Below are 21,010 nucleotides of genomic sequence, written 5' to 3' on the forward strand. Positions count from 1 at the left end.
GTGGATGTCATTTCCCAGATTCGCCTCAAGCTTTGGGGTCAGGCTCTGGTCAGTGCCAGTCGGGGCTAACGTCACTTCAGGTGGTTGCAGCCTTAAACACTGCCATCGGTGCTGTTTGACAAATGCCAGGGCTACAGGGCTACTGCAAAGGAACGCACTCTGGTGGGTGTAACAGAGGGAGGGCACCCCTGAGCACGGAGCTTTCCAGCCAGCGGCCAGGCAGCTCCTTCTCGGGGAGGGAGAGCTCCTTGAGGAGCTCCAAGCCACGCGCCCTCCCCACGTGTGAGCCCGGGGAGGTTTTCACATCCGCCGTAGTTAAAGGTTGTTGACATTCACGTCAGCCGGGGCTCTGGGCACAGAGCAAGTTTAATCCCCACAGACCTTGCTGTCTTTACCGCGATGCCGCCGTTCTTTCTTGATAAACATTTTCCGGCGGTTGCAAGCTGCTGGTTCATTTCCAGTTCTCGGTATTTTGACATTTTTCTAGTATTCTCTTCTCTTTATAGAGGGCTGGATTGTCAGGGGTCCTTGCTGTGACATTCTAGATATGCTTCCTTCTGACATGAAGTTTTATCTTTCCGGGGAAAGTGAAGAGGAACAGAAAGAACACTAGACACAGAGTTTAGAAAGAGGAGGGCATTTTTCCCTTTCAGAAAAGTAAAAATAAACAAGCAAAGAAGAAACGGGGAGTTGTTAATGGAGTTTTGTCCTGCGAGGTTTTTTTAAATATACTTTAAATTGTTATCTTATTGATTCCGTGTTATGCCCAGACTTTCCACTGTAGACTTTGTTTTATGACTCCTTGTTGATGAAAATGATTGTTGCCTTCTGCGTAAGAGGAGTAACCAGAGTTAGTCTCCAAGGACGTGTCTTCTTAGTCTCTCCATGTGCCTTTTCTCCACTTCCTCCTAAGCTCCTGCTGTGTCCTCTCTGACCTACACTCACCTTTTCCTTCTCTAATACTTTATAGTTTTACTCCTTTGCAAATTTTTTTCTACATAGGTAAATATTGTCTCTCCTAATACTGTTTGGAAAGTGAACTAACCTCCCATTTTTTCTTTCTTTCTGATTATCCATCCTTTCGGTTGGTGAGTATATTAAAATCACTCATTACATGCTTATTGAGCACTAGAGAATTTCCACCGTGCAGATTTTAGCACCATGCGGTATAAATATTCAATAAACATTAATTCCTGAACATATGCTAAATATTCTAATATACAGGGGCACTGCCTATTAAATCACAATTAATCATTTTCTGGCACCTGTAATAGACACACTTAATATAAACAGACATAAAATTTCTCCTCAAATGACTTAGCAATTCAGTGTGGCAGGTAAAGAGAAAAATGTAAAACTCAACTAGTAGGGCAAATGTTCTAATTTTGATGATCTCCAGTTTATCATCTTTGTTTTGTTTTATGCGTCATGCTTTTGGTGTCATGTCTAAGAACATCTCACCAATCCCTAGTTCCTCAAGATTTTCTCCTGTGTTTTACATTTAAACCTATGAACCATTTAGACTTAATTTTTGTATAAAGTATAAGGTGAAAGAAGGTTGCATTTCATTAATTGTGTATATAATATATATATTGGAGATACTATGTATTATATATATACATATCTCTAATTGTTCCAGCACCATTTGTTTAAAAGTCTATTTTTCTTTTATTGATTTACTTTTATATCTTTGCCAAAAATTAGAAAATGGGCAAAAGACATGAGTAGACATTTCAGCATAGAAAATACACAGACGGCAAAGAAGTACATGAAAATGTGTTCCACATCACTAGACAATAGGAAATGCAAATTAAGACCACAATGAGATATCTCTACGAGTATATCGTAACAGCTATAAATAGATAAAATTGGTGACCATATTTTGAAAAAGATGTGAAGACACTGGGTCTCCTTTACATTACCTATATAATGGAAGATTACACATGGGAAAACAGTTTGGCAGTTTCTTTAACATTGATAAATAAATTAGCATGCAGTTACTACTCTACCTAGCAATTGCCCTTCTGGGCATTCATCCCAGAGGGGTTTAAGCTGTGTTCACACGAAGGCCTGTGCAGTGCTTCTTAGAGCTGCCGTCCTGCTAGTAGCCCAAACTGGAAACAACCAAAATCTTCCTTAATGGGTGAATGGTCAAAGACTCTGCAGTGCAGCCAACTGTGGGACACCACTCAGAAGCGAAAAAGGAACAGACTGCTGACATACACAAGAGCAAGGATGGATGTCAAGGGCATTAAAGGAAATGAAAGAAGCGGATCTCAGCTCCCTTTGGGAAGACAGTGACCTTCAGCCGCTGGCTCAGGATGGAGAGCAGAGGGAGACAGTGACTCTGAAGTGTAGCACCAGGAGACCTTTGTGAAGTACACACGTCTGCACACGTGATGTGCTTGTAAACGTCCTGGGTTTGCTACTGTGCCCTGGTTGTGTGACCTGTGACCACGGACGGAAACGGAGTGAGGGTGCATGGGACCTCTCTGCACTGTCATTGCAGCTCCTGTGGAGCGGAATGTCAAATTTAAAAGTTGTCTACCAAGAATTTTGGAAAGTAGAGAAATTATAAATCCAGAAATAAGAATCATGCATGACTTCAGCATAAACCTGCATTTAACTTTGTCTTTATAGGCGTGTGTCTATGCAGTTGTCTGTTTTGAGAGAGATGTGGCATTGTACTGTGTTTTCTAACCTGCTTTAACGCTTGAAAATATATTGAGGATATTTTTTCTTCTCATTTTGTGTTTCTTATATCAATATCTTCTGATGGCTGGGGTATCCTTTTAAGTTTATTTGTCTATTTTCTTTAAAAATTTATATTATTACCCATCTGGATTGATACCAATTTAAATACCACCCTCTTTAAATATACTTATTGTGGATCTGCATATGTAAAGATCTCCTATGTCAGAGCTGGACAAATTCCTGAAAGTAGAATTAGAAGACCAAAGGTGTAAATGATGTGAAATGCTTCATACATACTTAATGAATGTCCCATAGAAATATTCTATCAATTTACATGACTTTTAGCAATATACATCCACAGGGCGAGAACTGAGGTGTGATATTATTGGCTTATTGATTTAATTACTAACAGGGTTGAAATTTCTTTTCAAATACTTACTGATTATTTTTTAAAATATTCAGTTATGCCTATAGCATTTTTTGTGATTTGTCTGTTGATTTATTACATATGGTCTTGCTGTTTTCTATACATTAATATACAATATTAAAATTTATTTTATACTGTTTATAATTTACAAGCACCAACTTTTTCTTGACGACTTCTTTTATTTTTAGGTATAAAATGCTTCCCCGATGCTCAGATCTTTGGAGACAATATTCCCCTATGTCTCTTATGATCCACACATCTTGTAGGTGAGGCACTGGCTAGACCTCCTTCTGAATTATATTAGCAAGGATGCTTTTATAGCCAAGTGCCCTGGATGGTAGAACTAGTGGCTTCCTAAATAGCAAATAGCATGTTTGCTTTCAGCCTTGGGAAATACAGATAATGATTCCCCCAGAGGAATCAGGCATGAGTACTAGCTCAGTCTAATAAGATACCAGGGTCCACTGAAGCCCAGTTCAGGAAGGCTTGCTGTCCTATAGCTCTGGGCTTCTCTGTGGCAATGCAGCCCTGTATGTGAGTCTTCCAGCCCTCTTGTCACTGCTCCATGAGAACTGAAGGTCAGGAAACCAGTACAAAACTAATGCAGCTCTGTCTATTACAACCACTGCAACTAATAAACTAACCTTCACCATGTACCCGGGAGTCCCCTGTCTTCTGCCAACACCATGAGATTGAGAGCTGGCATTCAGGCAACTCAGAGCCTTCACAGTTCTTGACAATCGTGTATAATACCTTGCAATATTTTTCTGTTTCATTTTCTAGTTCATTCAGTTATTTTTTTACGTAACATTTAAATAGTGTAGGCATTTCTAGGTTGCATATTTGAGACAATAAAATTCTTAAGAGCAAAGACTGGGGAGCTAGACTCTCTGGCTAAAGCGTCCATGGGATCTATATGTACATTTTTTTAAAGTTCTGATTAATCGATGATTATTCCAAAATGAAAAGTTAAAGAAATTTGGTGTTTAGCCAAAGGAGTTGAAAACTTACACCCATGCAAAAACACACACCCATATGTTTATAAGCTTTATTCACAATGGGCAACATTTGGAAGCAACTGTGATGTCCCTTAGTAGGCAAAAGGATGAATAAACTGTGGTACAGACCATGTCGTATTATTCAAGCCTAAAAACATGAGCTGTCAAACCATGAAAAGACACCTTCCGCATGTTTTTCCTTATTTAATTAGTTAATATGTGAATCACACTAACAGGTTGTCAAATATTGAACTAGCTTTGCACTTCTCAGCCAATCTCCACTGGACTATAGCACATAGATTTAAGACTATCAGTTTCTTCTCAGTGAAAATTTACCTACATCCCTTTCTTTATCTTTTTTTTTTTTCATTCTTGTAAAAGATAACCAGAGCTTCCACATTAGCTAATACACTGGAGTTCTGGGAGCAGGTGCACCTAGAGAGGGCAGGGAAGCCCCATGTTCCCACCCTGTCACATACATCTCTTCCAAAGTCAGTGAGTCTGGAGCTTAGATACTGAGCATGGCTTTTATTAGGCTGAAAAAGAGAACTCTGGTCTCAGACATGACAACATTTATGAAAATTTTAGAAAAAGAAGTGTAGAAGTTAACTTCACAGAATCCCTTCTGTGTATGACACCTGGTGATATAGAAAAATATGACTGAACTACCAGTGCCAGAATTCCAAGACCTAAATGAAAAGGCACAAAAAAATTATTTAAGACTCCAGTTGAGAACAATGACAGAGTGATGCTTCTGCAGACAAGGATATAAAAAGCGCAAGAAAAGAACTGCTTGATACAGTGAATGTCTTCAGGAAATATCCACACCAGAGGCACAGAGTGCTGGAACACCCAAAAAGAAACAAATCATTATAAAACTCAAAACTTCAATGATGCTCTGAAAATATATTTTAAAGATAGCAAGACAATAAAACTGTTCATAACTGCCCCTAATTCATCAAACCAAACTGATGCTCCAGACCTTCAAAACTGTGGGCTCAAAGTCATGCATGTTAAGAGATGCACTTCTCAGTGGCCGTACTCAACTACTTTTATCTGTAAATTTTAATGTCTGACTGTAAAAATGATCAGTCCTTTGCACGGAGATACAATCTAGGATGTTGAATGGGATTGTTTCCCTTTCATACCACATTTTTGTAAAATGTAGCCTAATCTTAATCGCACACTGAGATTTTGTTGCTTTTGCTATTATCATTCTTTTAATAATTATAAGCCAACAGAATCCACACCTTAATGAGTCACTGTATAACATTCTTTAAAACAGTTGTAAATACTGGTGTTTGCTTCTGACATTTTAACTTGAACGTGATATGTGGTGAGATAATATATTTTAACAATATTTGGTGATATTTAATAAATAGTCTACATGTGTTTAAAAAAGATAATCAAAACTGGAAAAGAATGATAAGAAAATCTGTCTATTACTCTGTCTATTAAAGATTCTTTAAATTCTTTAATAGGGTTCCTTCGAGTTCACGAACCACAATCTAATCTTGGGAACAGGAATAAATGTTTGGGGAAGTTATCCATATCCTTAAGCCTGAGAAGTACAGATTTAATCTGTTGAAGTAGGTGTAAAATGAGATAAGAAAAATATTCCTGCAGACAGGAAGATTCACTGGCAAGTTTATACTCCATGTTGCTAAAACAAAGAGATCCCAAGAGTGTCCTTAAAAAGATAAATGTTTATTAGGATACAATCCAGAGCAGACAGGCAACTAGAACACATGGATCACTCTTGGTCAGATGCAGTCCATCTTTTCTTTCAATATCTTTTTGGGTTATTTCCTTGCTGGGATCCAAGATGCTTGGATTCACATCCAGATTTCACTCCCAGAGGGTGGAGGAGAAAGAGATGATTTTCAGGAGAACTAGTTTGACTTTAAATCTGAGAGCAAATAGCTGCTGTACTAATACCTCTGCTCATAGTTCATTATCAAAAATAGATTCCCATGGCCACATCTTACTTGTCTAAGATAAATTGTATGGGAGAAACTCTGTAGGATTGGTGAATAAAATAAGACAAAACTGGAACGATTTGTCAAGAGAGTCTACAAACTGCCTGTATCTGGCTTTTTTATTTGTTTTTGACCATTTTTCTGCAGAAAAGTTTAAAAAATTAGAAATCCTTGAAGTTATTTTTTTTCTCTTCTTTAATGTGTCTTCCTCCTCCAATCAAAAGCTTTGATACATAAATGTTTGATGTGAATATCTGTGTTTAAACCAAGAGTGCGGTAGTGTTTTTTCTCAACAGTTTGTGATTTAATTTTTATTTTAAGACATTGTGGAAAATAAATTCACTCAAACTTAGATTCTAGAAGCAATTAAATAAAAAATGTATTTAGTTTGTGTACACACATGCTTAATACTCCTTAGATACGAGTGTATAGCTATTAATTAAATGTAAGCATATGCATTGAAAATTATGTGAAGAACATGATTTTGTTGATATTTAAAGAAAAATGGAAATGAGTATTTAATGTAAAGTGCTTGTCAAGAAGTATTTAATTTTAAATAATTAAGAGCACAAACGTGTGTTTAAAAGAAATATGAACACTTCCATTCATTTTGTCTGTTTCCTGATGAACTTTGTGTGTATCCTTGTGAGTTTAACCCTTTAAAGGAATATCTGTCTGTCACTTGGGTCACATGTGAGGATGTTGCCCATTGCATTCTGGGAAGTGAAGGACCACGTCTCCTCCCTGTCCTACGCAGTCAGAGTGTCCATCTATCAGAACTACCACTTCCCGTGACCGTCTTTGCTCACATTTTTATGATCATTTTCCAACATGTTTGTTCAGCTCCTCTAATAAGCTCCTTGGGGGCTAAATATCGTTCTACAAACATCCTTCTCCCACAGACTGCCCAAGAGAGCCTCTCGCACAAATTAGACCCTCAAAGTTTCTTGAGAGGCACTGCGAGGGTTGTCTTATTGTTCTTAGTTTTATCCACGCAAAGTGCCCTTGTCTTTACCGTAATCCACGCTGTCGAAAACAAACATATCTTTAACTGCTTGGTGTCAGAAGCAGCAGCTAAGATTACATGGTTCAGAATGAGCTGAGAGGCCACTTTATTATTTGCCCTGGATTTTAAATGTCTTAATAGCTGTGGACTGCCCCATTTACACTGAGCTATTTTTCCTTCTGGATTTGCCAGTCCCAGGAATAATACGTTCAGACATGGGCATCAGGGAACCTAGTGAAATGGTAGCGAGTTCCGATGACCCGACCTATTTGCATTTGACAAGCATTTAGTTTCCTTGCAGAGCTAAGGAAATTCCAAAAATAAAGAATTTGATTTCAGAAAGTAAATACTTAATGGCAAACAAGTTGTTTCATTTCAATTGGGCAAATATTTATTGAGCCTGGAGTACCGCAGACGCATGCATCGAATTATCTCTTCTGCAGCACTCAGAGAGAACACTAGCAGCTAGCTAGGGTCCAACGTGGGCACTTACTCTAAATGTGCACTTTGCCTTCAGAGACTCTGTTGATTTTGCAATTTTTAATTTACGGTGTTACAAATCTTCACTACTTTAGTATACATCATCTTTGCAAACTATGCCTAGTTCCTGAATTATAGACAAAAATATGAAAGAATAAAAGGTCAATAATGAAAAAAAGTAAGTGTCCTTCTAGAGACACTTTTCACCCAGGACATCTAGATTTTGTTTTGCAAACTCGAAATCCAATGACTGAAAGTTAATTTTTTTTTAATGAACACTTTATTTACTTTATTTTATTTTATTTTTGTGCATATGCTTTTTTTAATTTATTTATTTATTTTTTGGGGGGTACACCAGGTTCAATCATCTGTTTTTTTACACATATCCCCGTATTCCCTCCCTTCCTTGACTCCCCCTCCTCGAGTCCCCCCCACCCTCCCTGCCCCAGTCCTCTAAGGAATCTTCCATCCTCAAGTTGGACTCCCTTTGTTATACAACAACTTCCCACTGACTATTTTACAGTTGGTAGTATATATATGTCTGTGCTACTCTCTCGCTTCATCTCAGTTTCCCCTTCACCCCCCGCCCCCTCCCATACCTCGAGTTCTCCAGTCCATTCTCTGTATCTGCTTCCTTGTTCTTGTCACTGAGTTCATCAGTACCATTTTTAGATTCCGTATATGTGAGTTAGCATACAATATTTGTCCTTCTCTTTCTGACTTACTTCACTATGTATGACAGATTGTAGTTCTATCCACCTCATTACATATAGCTCCATCTCATCCCTTTTTATAGCTGAGTAATATTCCATTGTATATATATGCCACATCTTCTGTATCCATTCATTTGTTGATGGGCATTTAGGCTGCTTCCATGTCCTGGCTATTGTAAATAGTGCTGCAATAAACATTATGGTACAAGTTTCTTTTGGGATTATGGTTTTCTTTGGGTATATGCCCAGGAGTGGGATGACTGGATCATATGGTAGTTCTATTTGTAGTTTTTTAAGGAACCTCCAAATTGTTTTCCATAGTGGCTGTACCAACTTACAGTCCCACCAACAGTGCAGGAGAGTTCCCTTTTCTCCACACCCTCTCCAACATTTGTGGTTTCCAGACTTTGTGATGATGGCCATTCTGATTGGTGTGAGGTGATACCTCATTGTGGCTTTGACTTGCATTTCTCTGATGATGAGTGATGTTGAGCATCTTTTCATGTGTTTGTTGGCCATCTGGATGTCTTCTTTGGAGAAATGTCTATTTAGGTCTTCTGCCCATTTGTGGATTGGGTTATTTGCTTTTTTGGTGTTAAGCTTCGTGAGCTGCTTGTATATTTTGGAGGTTAATCCTTTGTCCGTTGTTTCATAGGCAACTATTTTTTCCCATTCTGAGGGTTGCCTTTTAGTCTTGTTTATGGTTTCTTTTGCTGTGCAAAAGCTTTTAAGTTTCATGAGGTCCCATTTGTTTATTCTTGATTTTATTTCCATGATTCGAGGAGGTGGGTCCAAAAGGATCTTGCTTTGATGAATGTCATAGAGTGTTCTGCCTATGTTTTCCTCTAGGAGTTTGATAGTGTCTGGCCTTACATGTAGGTCTTTAATCCATTTGGAGTTTATTTTTGTGGATGGTGTTAGGAAGCGTTCTAATTTCATTCTTTTACATATTGCTGTCCAATGTTCCCAGCACCACTTATTGAAGAGGCTGTCTTTTTTCCATTGTATACTTGTGCCTCCTTTGTCAAAGAGAAGGTGCCCATATGTGTTTGGGCTTCCTTCTGAGTTCTCTATTCTATTCCATTGATCTTCCTTTCTATTTTTGGGCCAGTACCATACTGTCTTGATCACTATGGCCTTGTAGTATAGTTTGAAGTCAGGAAGCCTGATTCCACCAACTCCATTTTTCCTTCTCAAGATTGCTTTGGCTGTTCGGGGTCTTTTGTGTTTCCATGCAAATCGTAAGATTTCTTGCTCTAGTTCTGTGAAAAATGCCATTGGTATTTTGATCAGGATTGCATTGAATCTGTAAATTGCTTTGGGTAGTACAGTTATTTTCACGATGTTGATTCTTCCAATCCAGGAACATGGTATGTCCCTCCATCTGTTTGTGTCATCTTTGATTTCTTTCATCAATGTCTTAAAGTTTTCTGCATATAGATCTTTTGCCTCCTTAGGCAAGTTTATTCCTAGGTATTTTATTCTTTTTGTTGCAATGGTGAATGGGAGAGTTTCCTTAATTTCTCTTTCTGCTCTTCCGTTGTTCGTGTATAGGAATGTAAGAGATTTCTGGGCATTAATTTTGTATCCTGCTACTTTACTAAACTCATCAATGAGTGCTAGCAGTTTTCTGATAGAGTCTTTAGGGTTTTCTATATATAATATCATGTCATCTGCAAAGAGTGACAATTTTACTTCTTCTTTTCCAATTTGGATTCCTTTTATTTCTTTTTCTTCTCTGATTGCTGTGGCTAAAACTTCCAAAACTATGTTGAATAATAATGGTGAGAGTGGACACCCTTGTCTTGTTCCTGTTCTTATAGGGAATTCTTCCAGTTTTTCCCCATTGAGAATGATGTTGGCTTTTGGTTTTTCATATATGGCTTTTATTATGTTGAGGTAATTTCCTTCTATGCCCATTTTCTGGAGAGCTTTTATCATAAATGGATGTTGAACTTTGTCAAAAGCTATTTCTGCATCTATTGAGATGATCATATGGTTTTTATCCTTCAAGTTGTAGATATGATGTATCACGTTGATTGATTTGCATATATTGAAGAATCCTTGCATCCCAGGGATAAACCCCACTTGATCATGGTGTATGATTTTTTTAATGTGCTGTTGCAGTCTGTTAGCTAGTATTTTGTCGAGGATTTTTGCATCTATATTCATCAGTGATATTGGTCTGTAGTTTTCTTTTTTTGTGACATCTTTGCCTGGTTTTGGTATCAGGGTGATGGTGGCCTCGTAGAATGAGTTTGGGAGTGCTCCGCCTTCTGCAATATTTTGAAAGAGTTTGAGAAGGATAGGTGTTAACTCTTCTCGAAATGTTTGATAGAATTCACCCGTGAACCCATCTAGTCCTGGGCTTTTGTGTGTTGGGAGATTTTTAATCACTGCCTCAATTTCCGTACTTGTGATTGGTCTCTTCATGGTTTCTATTTCTTCCTGGTTCAGTCTTGGAAGAATGTATTTTTCTAAGAATGTATCCATTTCTTTCAGGTTATCCAATTTATTGGCATAGAGTTGCTTGTAGTAGTCTCTCATGATGTTTTGTATTTCTGAGGTGTCCGTTGTTACTTCTCCTTTGTCATTTCTAATTCTGTTGATTTGCATCTTCTCCCTTTTTTTCTTGATGAGTCTGGCTAATGGTTTATCAATTTTGTTAATCTTCTCAAAGAACCAGCTTTTAGTTTTATTTATTTTTCTTATGGTTTCTTTCCTTTCTTTTTCATTTATTTCTGCTCTGATCTTTATGATTTCTTTCCTTCTGCTCACTTTGGGGTTTCTTTGTTCTTCTTTCTCTAGTTGTTTTAGGTGTAAGGTTAGGTTGTTTATTCAATCATTTTCTTGTTTCTTAAGGTAGGACTGTATTGCTATAAACTTCCCTCTTAGAACTGCTTTTGCTACATCCCATAGGTTTTGGGTTGTTGTGTTTTCATTGTCATTTGTTTCTAGATATTTTTTGATTTCCTCTTTGATTTCTGTAGTGATTCCTTGGTTGTTTAAGAGTGAATTGTTTAGCCTCCATGTGTTTGTATTTTTTGCAGTTTTTTTCCTGTAATTGATATCTAGTCTCATGGCGTTGTGGTCTGAGAAGATGCTTGATATGATTTCAATTTTCTTGAATTTGCTGAGGTTTGAGTTGTGACCCAAGATGTGATCTATACTGGAAAATGTTCCGTGTGCACTTGAGAAGAAAGTGTAGTCTGTCGTTTTTGGATGGAATGTCCTATAAATATCAATTAAGTCAAGATGGTCTAATGTGTCATTTAAAGCTTGTGTGTCTTTATTTATTTTCTGTTTGGATGATCTGTCCATTGATGTAAGTGGGGTGTTCAAGTCTCCCACTATTATTGTGTTACTGTTGATGTCCCCTTTTATAGCTGTTAGCATTTGCCTTATGTATTGAGGTGCTCCTATATTGGGGGCATAGATATTTACCATTGTGATATGTTCTTCTTGGATGGATCCCTTGATCATTATGTAGTGTCCTTCCTTGTCTCTTGTAATAATCTTTACTTTCAAGTCTAATTTGTCTGATATGAGTATTGCTACTCCAGCTTTCTTTTGACTTCCATTTGCATGGAATATCTTTTTCCATCCCTTCACTTTCAGTCTATATGTATCCCTTGGTCTGAAGTGGGTTTCTTGGAGGCAGCATATAGAAGGGTCTTGTTTTTGTATCCATTCAGCCAGTCTGTGTCTTTTGGTTGGAGCATTTAATCCATTGACATTTAAAGTGATTATTGACATGTGTGTTCCAATGACCATTTTCTTAATTGTTTTGGGTTTGTATTTGTAGGTGTTTTCCTTTTCTTGTGTGTCCTACTTAGAGAAGTTCCTTTAGCACTTGTTGTAAGGCTGGTTTGGTGGTGCTGAATTCTCTTCACTTTTGCTTGTCTGGAAAGCTTTTGATTTCTCCCTCAAATCTGAATGAGATTCTTGCTGGGTAGAGTATTCTTGGCTGTAGGTTTCTCTCTTTCAGGACTTTCAGTATATCCTGCCATTCCCTTCTGGCCTGCAGAGTTTCTGTAGAAAGGTCAGCTGTTATCCTGATGGGTTTTCCCTTATATGTTGTTTGTTGCTTTTCTCTTGCTGCTTTTAATATTTTTTCTTTGTGCTTAATTGTCGTTAGTTTGATTAATATGTGTCTTGGTGTATTTCTCCTTGGGTGTATTCTGTATGGGACTCTCTGTGCTTCTTGGACTTGGTTCATTATTTCCTTTCCCATGTTGGGGAAGTTTTCCACTAGAACCTCTTCAAATATTTTATCAGACCCTTTCTTGTTTTCTTCTTCTGGGATGTCTATAATTCGAATGTTGGTACGTTTAAGGTTATCACTGAGGTCTCTGAGACTGTCTTCTATTCTTTTTATTCTTTTTTCTTTTGCCTGCTCTGTAGCAGTTATTTCCCCCATTCTATCTTCCAACTCACTTATTCGTTCTTCTGCCTCAGTCATTCTGCTGGTTATAGCATCTAGAGTATTTTTAATTTCAGTTATTTTGTTATCCATTGCTGTTTGTTTTTCTGAGTTCTTATGAACTGTTTCTTGTACTTTCTCTATTTTGTTATCAGGATTTTGTATCATTTTTACTATCATTACTCTAAATTCTTTTTCAGGCATTTTTCCTATTTCCTCCTCATTTATTTGGTCTTGTGGGTTTTTTTCCTGCTCCTTTGCCTGCATGGTGTTTCTTTGTTTCCTCATGGTTGTCCAAACATTTGGGGTTGCTTGTCCTGGTGATAGAGGTGTTTATAGAAGACTGTCCAAGCCTCAGACTAATGTCCAAGTATTGGATTAAACGAATATTAAGTCTAGGAAACACATACATGTATAAGACACACAATTACTGAATCCATTAGGACATAAGGCTCTAGAAAGACCTGACAGAACCCCAGTGTGCTATCAGATATTCAAAGCGAAACCCAACAGAAATTGACAACTGAAACAGAACAAATCAGAGACAAAAGCAAAAGCAAACAAACAAACAAATAACACCTTACACATACAAACATTAATCCAGGGAGATTTTGTAAGCTAGGATCAAATATAGAAAAGAGCCAGGGTACCACCAAAGAGAATGGAGATTCTCAGAATGTAATTAGACAATTGTACTAAGAACTAAGATAAAGACAAAAGCCTAATATTAAATACCAAGGCAGTGCGTCATCTGGAGAATAGAGCAAGGAGTCTGAGCAGACCGATAGTGTTGCTTATACGTATGTTAAGATAAAATAAACTTAAAAAGGCTGGAAGAAAGGGGAACAGAGGAGCGTAATGTGGTTGGAAATATGCAAATAAAAAGAAAGGAATAGAAATGTATAAAAGATAGGGATGAAAGGAAAGTATGAGAGATATTTTGTCCGTACTACCAAAATCTTAGCTAGATATAGAAGTATATAAAAAGGCAAAAAAAAAAAAAGAATAAAAAATATGATTAAAAAATTATGTTATAAAACTTGTAGATCCCTTAGGGCTAAGATCGTATTTAATAAATCAAAAAAAAAAAAAAAAAAAAAAGAGAGAGAGCGAAAGAAAGAAAAAAAAAAAAATCCAGAACTGATCCCAGAATGGACCAGTTCAATAGGTATTGATACTACTATTTCTGTTTCCTTAGCATCTCAGCTTTAAGTGTCCTTCTCCTTGCCTTGGGTTTTTTTTTTTGCGTTATTCTGTGACCAGCAGAGGTTCCTTTATTGTTCGTCTGTAAGCGTCGGTGTGTGGAGAGGGAGAGGGTACAATAGTGGCTCCTTCTCCTGGGAGTGAGTGAGCAGTGGCGCACTGTTGTTTCAGTCAGGCTTGGAGGTGCCTGTTGCAGAGGCCGCTGGTGGCTCGGGCGTACACAGAAAGTCTTAAGAGTTGGGCCTCTCTCGGGGGTTTTTTTCTTTTTGATGCTTTTTTTTTTTTTTTTTTTTTTTTCCTCTTGGCAGCCTCCCTGCTGCCGGCGTTGCAAGGGGTTTTAATCTAGCCCCACCCGAGTGCCTGAGGGTGCTTGTTATCCCTGAGTGCCTTAGGTGGCCTGCAGGGCGTCTCTCCACTGCCTGTTGCAGAGGCACCGAAAGAGAGGGAGAGGCTAAACGCACGGCTCCTCCCCGCCTCCCGTGAGCCTGCAGCCTCCGGCCACTATCATGGCCGGGCAGCTCTCAGGGACGGGCACTCTTCCCCGCGGACCCCCTCCCTCCCGTCCCCTCGGTCCGTCACCCCTCCAGCAACAACGTTTCTCACCCTGAACCAGCTCCTCGGCCCCCACGCTCCCGCTCCTGGACCCCCCCTTCAGCCGCAGATCCACGTCTCGGTCCGGGAACGCCGAGCTGCGCTGCAGACCCTCCGCATGCCTCCCACTCCCTCCCGCCCGCCACAGCTCCGCCGCTTCACCCCCCCACCCCCAGCCCCTGCAGATGCCTCCCCACCGGCCATGTCGGGCTCCCCTCAGCCCTCCCTGGCGTCCGAGGCCGTCTGCTGGCGTTCAGCTGGCTCTCCGTGGGAATCACTGCATCCCTCCGTGCACTCCCAACGCATCCGTGGAGAGGGATGCACTCCACCTCTCTCCACTTCGCCGCCATCCCTTCTCTCTGAAAGTTAAATTTTAAAACGTTAACTGCGAATAAAGAAGATTTAAAGTATGCTCATTTAGAGCAAAGTTTTTTACACACATAAGTTTTAGTAAAATCACATAGTGCATGAGTTTATCTGAATCTTTATCTTTGTTTTTTCAAACTTTCTTGAGCTCAGCAGAAACTGTAAGGCAAGCACTCCGCGGCTTTGCGAGGCTGCCGGTGGTCCCGGGAGCTTTTGTGTGAGGCTGCGATGGGCTGCCGACTGGGTTTCCAGGCCCGGGAAACGCGCACCTTGCTTTATTCCCGGGAGGAGGGAGCAGATGTTAGAGTCTGGGACCCTGAGAGATGCGTCAAAGCAGCAGAGCAGGGTGGGGAGACCAGGACCGGCTGTAGTCGCAGCACAGAAGCCGCTGTCCACCTCCCAGGCACGAGAGTCACGGCTCCCTCTCCTTCCTTCCCTCACAGGGACGGACCTGGTGTCTCCAGGTGACGCAGCGGCTGTCCCGCTGGCCTAAAGGAGCCAGGAGCCCCGATGCTGCAGAAGGAACTGCCAGGCCGCCTGGGCGCTCACGTCTCCCACCGGCTCGGCTGCGTTCCCTTTGCGGCAAGTGTATCCGCACGCGTCTCCCCGAGTCCGGCAGCTGTGGGGCGACTTTCAAGAGTCACCTTCACTGCTGGGCTTTCCAGGGCGTGTGTGCAGAATGCACGCCCCTGGGTGCTCAGGTCACACCCCATCCCATTTATACAGTTCTTTATGCAAAACTTCTTTTCCTGAGAGTATAAGTGATCAAATATAGACCAAAAAACCTTCTGAAAACAATTAAATCATTAGGAAAAATCATAGAAAATATTTTTGTTATGATACTGGGACAGGAATAGTCTTCCCTGAGAAATATAGGCAACCACAAAGGGAAAGTAAGACAAATACAGCTACTAATGATTATAAATGCTTGTAAAGTGAAAGTTACCATAAGTCAAATTTAAAACAAGGGGAAGAGAGAAAACACTAGCAAGTCATTCGATAAATGAAGAATATAGTTTTCCTTATATACAGAGACTATTCGTTCGTAAGAGCGGGACAAGCTGATTAAAAAATGGGCAGAGGACCTAAGCAGACATTTTTCCAAAGAAGACATGCAGATGTCTAACAAGCATATGAAAAGATGCTCAACATCACTAAGTATCAGGGAGCTGTAAAATCAAAACTATAATGAGATCTGTCCCCATGCCTGCTAGGATGGCTATTACCCAAAGAACAAGAAATCGGAAATGTTGGAGAGGACGTGGAGAAGAGGGAGCCCCGTGCACTGCTGGTGCAGCCACTATGGAATACAGTTATGGAGATCCCTCAGAAAGTTAAGAATAGAACTAACTAACACACGGCCAAGCTATTCCACTTCCACGTATTTACCCAAAGAACATGAAAACACGAATTCTAAACGACATACGCACCCCCACGTTCATTGCGGCATTCCTTATGGCCAAGCTATAGGGACACCTTAAGTGTCTATCAACGGATGAATTGATAAAGAAGATGTGGTGTATATATTCAATAAATATTATTCAGACACACAAAAAAGAATGAGATCCTGCCATTTGCAGCAACATGGATGGACTTTGAAGTGCAATGCTAAGTGAAAGACAATCACACATCCCGTGTGACTTCACGCGTATGTAGAATTTTAAAAAACATAACAAAGTAAAACAAAGACAAATGCATAGATATGCAATCAGTCGGTAGGTGGGCAAAATGGGCGAAGGAGGTCCACGTGTGGGGAAGATGGTGACTGGACTCCTGGAGGTGGTCACGCTGTGGTGCATGCAGATGTCCTACTATGCTACAGTACACCTGCAACTTGTATAATAAAAAAAGAAGAAATTCTTTTTCTAATCTGGTTGCATTTCCCCCTTCATTGTTTTCTCAAACATTTCCAGAAGTTGCCTTTTCCTTTTGAAATTCCTTTCTCTACCTCCAGGCTTAAGATGAAACAAACAAAAACACACACACAAAGAAACACCAACTTTAATCATTTGAAGACTTTTGTTTTCTTTTTCTCCTTTTGGAAACTCCCTTGAAGTTTACCATCCTGTCTGCTATATAGAGGGAATCTAGGCAGCAAGAATTAAACCCGATTTGTACAGGAGTTTGAGAGTCTGGAGGCTGGGATGAAGGACAGGAAGCTATTCCAGCAGCCCGCTGAGAAACCAAGAACTTCTCCAGCTACTGGGACGATGGGTATTCCCCCAGGGCAAGAATTGTTATTAATTGCTCAGCTCACTATGTTTCAATGCCTTGGTGCAGTGGTATGTGCGTTAGTGCATACCTAGAGAGAGGAGAGGACAATTCCTTTAGCTTTCAAAAATATAAAATAAAAGTCATTAGCAATCACCTTAAAACATGATAATTTAAGTGTACTCTGTGTAAAGTATTATATTCCCAATATTTCTTTAAAAAGGATTCTTTGTAAGCTCTATTACCCACCTTTCTAGAAACGTCTACCTTGCATCATCTGTTCACATCCTGTCCTTTTCCTGAATTAGAAGTTTCTACCTAGGTTCATTTTGTTTCAGAGTTCTGTAAATTATTCTTTTTGTAAAACTGAGACTGATTTAAAAACAGAATTTCCAAAGTACGGGAAAAGATCTGCCTGTGACAAAGTACGAAGGGAGTTTTGGTTCAATCAGGAACACCGAGAACAGACGGGTCAAAGTATCCCGTTAGGATTCCACAGCTTGACAAGCAACAAACAGAAGCACACCTGAGAGAGAGCCTGGCCGTGTTGTGGGATGCCCCTTTGCCTTTTCTAGGATGTCTGATGTATTTAGAAGAGTAGACGCACATTCAGTGCTTCCTTTCTGATTCACTGGATATTGACTCAATACAGTTTGTCTGCTGCTCTCAAATAATGCTCCTGTAACCAGAAAATAGAAAAGGGTGCGACGGAGGATTCAACGCTGACTCTGAGCCTCAGGGAAGTACATTTTCAAAATGAATCAAATAAATATCATCTGAGATATATTAGCTGTGTGTATTCAGTTTCAGCTCCTACGCTCCCAGGTAGGCAGTAGGTCTTGCCAGCTCTGAGGCTCTGACTCCTGCGAGATTTCTGGGCTGATGAAGGTACTCAACCACAGGAAGAAAAGACACAGAGGGAGAGGTATGTAGCCAGAAACATGACTACTTCCTGTACTTCCTCCTAAGAAGATTGCCACTGTGCCAAAGCCCATGTGTCCTGGGTTAGGGAGATCACATCGGGGGTGGGGGAGGGATTTTTAAATGAGAAGGGAAAGAAGAAAGAGCCTTTGGAACAGCTGTTGGCCTGTGAGAGAACCAGAGAGAGAGAGAGAGTCAAAAAGAGAACATCTCAGACATTGCATATCTATTTCCCAGTCTTTTAACCATCTCTGAAAGGGAGATGTCAGAACACATGAACTTAGCTCGCTAAGGGAACGAACAATCCACGAAGGTCACTCAGTCTTCCTTGGCTTTGCCCATTCTGTTGATGAGACCATCAAAGGCATTTTTCACTCACAGTGGTGGTTTTTTCTTTTGATTTCTAGCACGTTCTTTTGATTCTTTCTTTGAGTTTTCACCTTTCTGTGTACATTGCACATCTATTCCTATATATAGTTTGCTGTTTTCCATTGCAGATCTGACTATATTACTCAGTGCTTTTAAATTTCCTGTGTAATAATTCTAAACCCTGTATCATATCTGAGTCCAGTTCTGCTTGTTGCTCTGTCTCTTCTGACTGTGTTTTCTTTGGCCTTTTAGCGTGGCTGGTAATTTTTGTTTAAAGCCAGACATGATTCGAGGGCAATAGTAACTGGGTAAACAGGCCCTTGGTGTGAGGGTTTGTTTGGTGCTGTATTTAATGTTTGTTTACCTACAGACGTGGGAACTTCAGATTCCCCAGATGTCCTTGGTTTTGCCTTGTTGTCTGGGGCTTCCCTGAGAAGTCCTTCCCAAGTAGAGACTGTGTCATGTGGCTTTTTCTGCCGTAATTCACATGTATTTTACTGAAGGCCTCTTTGTGTGGGGTTAAGGTATAGGGGGAAGCACCGTATAATTTCACTATTAAATCTGAGTCTTTAGAGCTGAGTGTGTCCCTGGTCTGTGACTTTCTCAAGGGCTTCCTACTCTCACCCACTCTTGAGACAGGAACCCTGGACGTGGACGTGCCCCTGATGAGACGTGTCTCTGGTAACATCTCTGTCCCTGGAAAGTAGACCTTCCTGGTGGAGAAGGCTCTGAATGTATATTGCAAGGGTTATTCTGTCCACCTCCTGCCAGAGCTAAGAGAGGACCTTTCTCAGACACTTGCTGTGAAAACCTTGGGATTTCCAGAAGGTAAAAGACACAAAATGTGGGAGCACAGTTAAGATGAGAGTCCCTGAAAGTTTCTCACACTCAAGCTAGTCCACACTCAGCCTCCAGTGACTCATCAGGGTCACCTTTTAAGTGCCACCCAGTTTGCCTCTAGTGGCTTCTTTCCAGATATGAGGTCCTGCCCATGACCCTCTGGGTTCACCTATTTGGTCCAATTTCAGGTGGCAGTTTACCTTGGGACCTCAGGACTCTGATGGCAGCAAAAACAGATTATCCATTTTTTTGAGAACTTTGTTGTAATAAGAATAGGAGTGATGACATCCAAGGTCATCACACGTTGGAGATGAGCCCAGGAGGTCCACAGAGAGTGTGTAAAATAGGCATCGCACCAAAGAGATGTCCAAGCGACAGACAATCAATAAGTGTTATCAATCCACTGGCTTCATTACATTGCCCTTAATCTACTTGTCTTTTCCATTGACTTCTTAGATTAAAGAAATCCCTCTTCTTATTGTGATGATGAGCTTTGAAATAATTCATATCAGGAATAAAATAAGTGTGCACTAAATTAAGTTATGTAAACTGCAGATGTTCAGCAGGTGGAACAAGAAAATGAACAAAGCCAGACTAGTCAGGGAAAGTTTCATGGGGCAGAGCGGGAGAACAGACCCATAATAAAAATGAAAAAAATTGGGTGGAACTTGGTAAAGGGAAGAATTTTACATCAGGTGAAGAGCGCAAGAATGCAGAAAAGCGCTCATGTAGGAACTGCGTGACGTTTCATAGGATGTGAAGTGGTTGTCATGACCGACGTGATGCGTGTGAACGCATAGGTTTAGATCAAAGCTGTTGTTTGTTGGAATTAAAACTATGTTGTCACTTTTGCTTGTTTTTTAATTGAGGAATTAGCAATTTAAATGTTATACTAAGGGCAATAAGCATACAATGATATTAGGTGAGTCTTGGAAAACATTTGGACATTGTCCTAATAGACATTTTGCCAGGTCAATAGCAAAAGCCAGTTAACATAATCATTAAATTATCATTATTTTTGTGATGCTATTAAGAGTAGTTATTTAAAATCCAAAATCGTGATTATAGCTCTTGGTTGAAGAAGCTAGGGGAGGGTCTGGTGTATATTGGTGATGAGTTTCCCTGTTTGGACAACAAAGTGAAGCACAAAGTTTCTTATTTCTCATCTTCCCTGGAGAATCAGCCGGGACATCTAGGCCATGGGGACCCATGTTCGATCCCTGGAAATCCCTTCTCATCTTTTGTGAATTACGCTAATTTTGCCCTCCCCATTTGCTTCAACAGGTGAATGTGGCTGAAGGAATCAGTGTCTTAACGCCTAAGAATTTTCAGAATAAATGTCAAAGTCCTAAGAGTACATTAGCAGTAATCTGAGGTGATGCTTAATCTGATCCTTCCTGTTCATCCTGTGTTACCATCAGGGAGTCAGAAAATTGGCTTGTTATCCCGTAACTACGTTCCTCATGTTCTCTTCTTTAAATTACAGCTGTTTGAAACTCTCACTTAAAATATATGCTACATCAAAGCTTAGCATTTTCAGATTGCCTTCAGCATTTTTAAAGTGAAAGATGACTTCCAAAATCTCTTTATTCAAATTCCTTTTAACATACAATGGTTTAGGTATCCACTAAGTTATATGTAACAGGTCAAGAATATATGTTAAAAGAAATAAATTCATTTACAAATTGTTTTCTCAGTTCTGGGTTCTCAGTTAAAATGTAATATGTGGTTCAACAGAGTTACAGAAATTTCTCAAACCTACATATAACCCTGATAACTAATAGCCTGA

General features: G+C 39.8%; 1 pseudogene; it reads left to right on the forward strand.

Moving 5' to 3' along the window:
• The first annotated feature begins 399 nt into the window (after positions 1-399).
• LOC130854257 (programmed cell death protein 10-like) lies at positions 400-5,195 on the forward strand (annotated as a pseudogene).
• The last annotated feature ends 15,815 nt before the right edge of the window (positions 5,196-21,010 follow it).

The sequence above is a fragment of the Hippopotamus amphibius genome, chromosome 5, assembly GCF_030028045.1.
Source record: "Hippopotamus amphibius kiboko isolate mHipAmp2 chromosome 5, mHipAmp2.hap2, whole genome shotgun sequence".
NCBI classification, from domain to species: domain Eukaryota; kingdom Metazoa; phylum Chordata; class Mammalia; order Artiodactyla; family Hippopotamidae; genus Hippopotamus; species Hippopotamus amphibius.